Source organism: Helianthus annuus, chromosome 13 (genome assembly GCF_002127325.2).
Source record: "Helianthus annuus cultivar XRQ/B chromosome 13, HanXRQr2.0-SUNRISE, whole genome shotgun sequence".
Taxonomy (NCBI): domain Eukaryota; kingdom Viridiplantae; phylum Streptophyta; class Magnoliopsida; order Asterales; family Asteraceae; genus Helianthus; species Helianthus annuus.
Genome location: NC_035445.2, coordinates 9,204,578 through 9,211,004, shown reverse-complemented (window position 1 = coordinate 9,211,004; position 6,427 = coordinate 9,204,578).

Genomic DNA, 6,427 nt, shown 5'->3' with positions numbered 1-6,427 from the left:
TCGGATTACCAATTTTCCCAGCAATCAATCCTTCATAAGATTCCAATGCAATGACCAGTAATGCCATATGACTCTTCCCAACTTCTTCCGAAAAATTCTGTCCATTTTGAAGATGTAATGCCACATTGCACTGAATCATACTTTGAACACTTGGAGGATTCACATTAGAAAATCCACTAGTGTTGACTGAACTTTGACTGCCTCTTCCAGATGAGTTTCCTGCACTAAATGCTGTTTGGATCTTTGGACTTGCTTCAACTGTTTGAACATTTCCTTTATAGTACAATTTGATATCTTGTTTATTGCTTGAACTGTTCATTCTGGCAATCTTCTGCTGTTCAAGATCCTGTGCCTCCAGCTTTTCAATAAACTGTCCGATCGACAACCTACTAAACTGTCCAGAATTCTTCAGAATCATGAGGTATGTACCCCATTCCTTTTGTGGTAACGCGTCAGCAAGCTTTTCAACCCATTCTGCTGGAGTTTTAGTAATTTTCAACTGAGACATGGTGCGCATAAGATGGCAATATCTCTCAATGGGAGTCTTTGTAGTCTCACCAGGCATACTAGTAAACAACTCAAACTCCTTTTTCAGCAACGCTGCTTTACTCTGTAGCATCTCTGTACTTCCTTCAAATTTCTTCTCAAGAGCTTCCCAGATCGAAAACGCACTCCCATCATGCTGAAGCAAAATAAAGATGTCTTCTTTAACTGCTTGTTGTAAAAGACTGATCATCATTTTCTCCCCTTTATAACTGTCTCTCTCTTGGTCTGAAAATTCTGAGATGATTTTGTCAACATTTATCGCAGACTGTTGTCTAACATACTTGGTTTCAATACTTTCCCAAGCTCTCAAATGGTTTGCCTGAACCTAATTTTCCAACCGATTCTTCCATACATGGTACTCTTCGATTCCCATAAGTTTCGGGGGATTTTGCATTGTTCCAGTTTCATTTTCCATGATCATATTCTTAGCAATGTCAGCCGGAGTAGTCGGGGTTGTAGCAAACGCATTGTAGAATTCAGAATCCATGTTTCAGCAAGACGTTTTTCAAAACAGACAGTTCAAGCGGAATTAAATTTTTCTGGATACATTTCTCAAGCGAAATCACCAACAATAATTTCAAGCGGAATCCCAACAAATAGTTTCAAGCGGAATACCCTCTATCTGTTTCAAGCGGAATCCCAACTGAATAGTTTGGAGCGGAATAAGCACTATTGGAGCGGAATCAGACAACTCTAGTGAAATCACAGGTTTCGCTTGAAAATTTCAAGCGGGATAACACTCTCGAGCGGAATCAGACCAGTTCAAACAGAAGCATTCAAGTGGAATAGCAATTCTGAGCGGAATCACAATTTGTTCATTCAAGCGGAATTAGTTCGAAGGTCCATTTCTATCACTTTTACTGTGAATTTTAATCTGATTCTTTCAAGGCTTTGTTAATATGCACTTTTACACAATCTGTGAAAAATTGAACCGATTTTAACCGTGAAATATTGAAAATCCTGAAAAAAAGGGGTAGAAACCAGAAATATCGAGCTGAATCGGAAAGAACTCCTCCTCCTAAGCTCTGATACCACTTGTAGGATCATTTACTGACACGAACGAGTCGTTCAGAGGAGTTTTGATCAGTTTCAGGTGCGGAAAACAAGAAACTGATGAAGAAACAACTAGTAATTCACTTTTAACTCACTTCTGATTGATATATAACAGATTACACGTACAAAACACACCGGCAGCATCTCGGTATGAAAATCAGGAACAGATACATATGATCTCGCTTGAACATGTATATATAGGGATAGGGTTCCGCTTGAAATGACATGATCCATTTCAAGCGGAATCACTTGATTGTGATTTCTCTTGAAATTGACCAAAGTCATTTCAAGCGGAATTAGCAAGTACAAGCGGAATCACCATTTTCAACACTAAAACTTCTTATTTTCTCGTACAACGTGCCCTGATATAACAATCCTAATCTAAGACTCGATATAACACGAACTCGACAGATGCATGCACTAACAAAAAAAATCAGCTGTTATACAATGGGCATATTTAAAAAAAAATCATTTTTTTTTCTAATTTTAAAACCTATATGTACCTACCCATTTAAACACAAAACTCACAACCATCACTACAAGAATGGAAGGCCTTAGCGGCGACAGTTGTCGCCGCTATTGATAACAAATGTCACCGCTATTGACTTTGTCTCCGCAATTGGTCTTAGACTTTTAGCGACGACATACCGTCGCTAAAGGGTCGTCGGAATTAAAGTTGGTCGGTAAAGGCAATGGGCAATAGCGGCGACATGTGTCGCCGCTAAAAGTCTATTTTTTTTAAACAACAGCTGTACATAGCTGCACCCAACCAGTTTTACAGCCGAAAAACAGAACCTGCCTAATTCAAACAACGCAAACATACACGCTATGAACATATACTAAATATACTATAATTACAAACTACGTTTAAGTCCTACAATGTTTAATAAAATCCTACATTAAAAACAACAACTCACTCGTCTGAATCATCCTCATCTTCTCTATCGAATAAGTCGTCAGAATCGTAGTCGTTTGACTTTCCTTTTCCTTTTCCTTGTGAAGAAAGACAGTTGTTAAGTTGGTTCAAAAAGGACGGGGTTTGGAACAAGTTGTTAACAAAATCCTACAATAATAGATATCAAAACGTATATTAGGATACTAATTAACGCTACCAACATATATTTAACAAGGAAACATGCGTTCGTTTGTCATTTTATAAATTGCGTAGTTTACCTCGGAAAAGGGTTCTTGCGTCTGAGCTTGCAAAGACGACATGTTCGAGGACGTGTTGGAAGATGGTTTAGGCCCCATCCCCCGGTACCATCCTCGCCGCTCTCCCAACGCTTCCTGATACGGGGCAATTGGAGGACCATCACCGCTCCATTCAGTTGTGGCCTGTTTTATGTTTTGCTGTATTTTACGAAGATGATTAAATATATATATATATATGTATATATATATATAATATATTTGTTATAGAAAATTATACTTAAAAGAAATACTTACGTAATTTTGTTCAGTAACTGGATCAACCCAATTCCCTTGATTATCCGCGCGGGTTTTAGCATACGTAGGTACCCAATCCATATCCTGTTTAACATTAAACTTAGATTAGACATTAAATAAACAAAAGCTTACACACACGCACACATACATAAAACATTACATTTTTATAGGCGGTGCCACCATACGACGCGGTATGGGAATTGTTGTTTCTCGCGTACTTGTTTGTTGGCCTCGCTTCTTTTAATATACTTTTGGTCCTGGAAACCTTCGATCGTTCTTAACCAGTAATCATAGGGCATATCCGCGGGATGGTATGCCCTTGCCCTCTCAATATCATTGTAACCTCCCTTGCTCTTAAATAATTTTTTAGCTTCGTACTTGTGGTTAGAGTACTGCTTCATAAGCACACTCCTAATACCACCCGTCAAGTTTTTCGCCTCTAAATCACGTTCCACTTTATTAAATTTGAAATTTTCCTACGAATTAAATAAAAAAGTTAAAATATTATATATAAATTAGATTTAACGATTTCGCACATGTATGGTAACGGCGGATTTGCATGTGCTTAAATATTTGATAAAATTTTATGCATATAACTTATTTACCCGTAAGTGGTTCATGATGGCATCCTTGTATGGTGGTGAAACGTTATCCCATCAAATATTATTAAACGGGATGGTCCGCCACATATACAAGCCGACCTCCCTTGAAAACATATCTCTTGTTTGACCAACAGGGGTATACGTGATCTGTCTGTCAAACGTAAGCGATACCCCCCTCCCCGCTTTTACTAGACGTCATAGTTTCTCATTTTTGGCTTTCCCCCTAACCCTCTTCGGGGGAACCGCTGCAATTAAAACAAAAATAATTAGTAACAACATTAATAATATATAAAATATAAGGACTACAAAATAATTTAGTAAAAGACTTACCGTCAGTCTCATGCGTGCCACTAAAATAACCACCAGGAGGTGGTGGATCACTAGAATCGTCACCCCCATGTCCCCATGGGGCCACATCCGCCATCAGATATGCGAATATAAGCAATATCGAAAACATAATCCCTAAAAAGTTACAAATGTTTCAGCATGTGTATCTAATAGAAATTAAGGGAAAGTACAACAAGTGTAACTCAAATTCAAATAAATATTTCAAACAAGTGTTTATCAAATACTTATTAATATAAATTACAATAACTTTTCTTTTAATCAGACTTCATATAATTGGGATCGTCCTCATCACAATCAGCCTCGACCTCATCACAATCAGTCTCGACCTCAAACACTTCATCGACGGTAGCCATTGGGGGATAAACTGCAATTGAAGGGTCACCCGCAGTAACATGAGAAGATCCAATTTGAAAGTATTGGGTCAAGTCAATGACAAGTGGACAGTCAGATGAAGAGTTGTTGTCAACGTCAATATCTTCTAAGCCTTTGTCAACATTTTGAACCTTATTGACGCGCTCATCACTTAATGGCCGATCCCAAATTTTTCGATGATTAACATTTTCGACTACCCACCTATGTTTATTTTTTTGGTTTCGAGACGTTTCTTGGATGAAGAACACTTGTTTGGCTTGAGAAGCAAATACGAGCCACCTTCATGTCTTTTATGTCTTTATCGACCCATCGACTCTCATTACAAACGGGACAATTTTGTAAAGACTCGTTTTCTTTCCAAAAGAGAGCACAATCATTTGTGCACACATCTATCATCTCATATGCCAAACCAATCTTCTTAAATGTCTTCTTAGCTACATAATACGAAAGGGAAATCTTGTTGCCTTCTGGCATTGAATCTCGCAACAACGAGAGGATATGATCTACTGCTTCATTAGTCAAATGGTGCATATCCTTTATATTCATAAGCTTTGCTAAAAAGTCGAGAGAAGAATACTTGATACAACCAGGATATAATTCTGTTTCAACTTCCTTTACCGGGTCTTCAAAATCATCACCAACACCGCTACTATCTCCATTCGAGTTCTCTTGGTTAAGGTATGTATCTTCTTCCATACGCTCCCCCCTAACGTTTTCAATAACGTTTCCCATACCGTCTTGTGGCGCAACATCATTTACTTCTGCAATTGGAGTCGTTTCCCTGTGATAGGTCCACTTCGTGTATTCCTTCCAAAAACTGTTAATACAAAATTGGTATTTCATTTCTGCCATGTTTATTAAGCCGGAATTTTTACATAGGGTACACGGACATCTAACTTCATCGTGGTTTTTTATCACTCTTTCACACATCTCGATAAAAGACTTGAGTCCTTGCTTGTAGTGTGGTGAATGACGTGGGGAATCAATCCAACTTTTATCGATAGGCATTATGCAACTGAAAGAGAATCTAATTTAGGATTAACAAGACAAGGGTAGGCTGCTAAACCCACTTTTTGAACACTTTATCTCATATGTGAATGTGTATTACATGATTGTTTGTTTAAGAAAAATTCAGCAGCATTACCTCTAAGCTCCCAAGTATATATGTAATGATATATATACCCGAGGAGCAAAGAGAAAATGATAACTGAATCCTTCTTAAACAAACAATCATGTAATACACATTCACATCCTAAATGAGATGAAGTATTCAAAAAGCAGTCCCAAGTTAAACGGGGACAACCCGAAATTAATTTCTTAATCAATTTCGGGCGGGTATTTCTAAGCTCGTTATGTTTAAAATGATGAATTCAAACACGGGCGCAGTTTTTAAGCTTGTTATGTTCTTAATGATTGATTTAAATTTTGGGAGGCACGTTATGTTTTAAATCATGATTTCAATTTCGATTGGGTATTTTCTTAGCTCGTTATGTTTGAAATGATGAATTCAATATCAGGCATGATTTTTTAAAATTGTAATGTTCTTCATGATGGTTTTAAATGATAATTTTAATTTAAGGAGGGTATTTCCTAACTAATATATATCTGTCAAAGTTAAATATAAATGTTTTCAAACCTAAACACAAACATACCAATTATCAAACTTAAACTTTTTTTTTTTCAAACCTACACATAAACAACATTCAAATTATCATCTTAAATATATTTTTTTCTCAAACCTAAACATACACATAGAAATTATCAACTTAAACATTTTTTTTCAAACATGACTATAAACATAGAAATCCTGAAACTTAAACATAACGTATGCACATTAGCACATACTTTATACATACTTACATACACAAATTAACATACTTTATACACACATATTAACATACTACCAACACACATATATACTTATAAAACACATGCACATACTTACACATACACATACATACTTACAAACACACATTTTGATCAAAACCACAAAATTTATACGTACACATTTGCATACTTTATACAAACATACATACTAACATACACATTTTTCACCAATT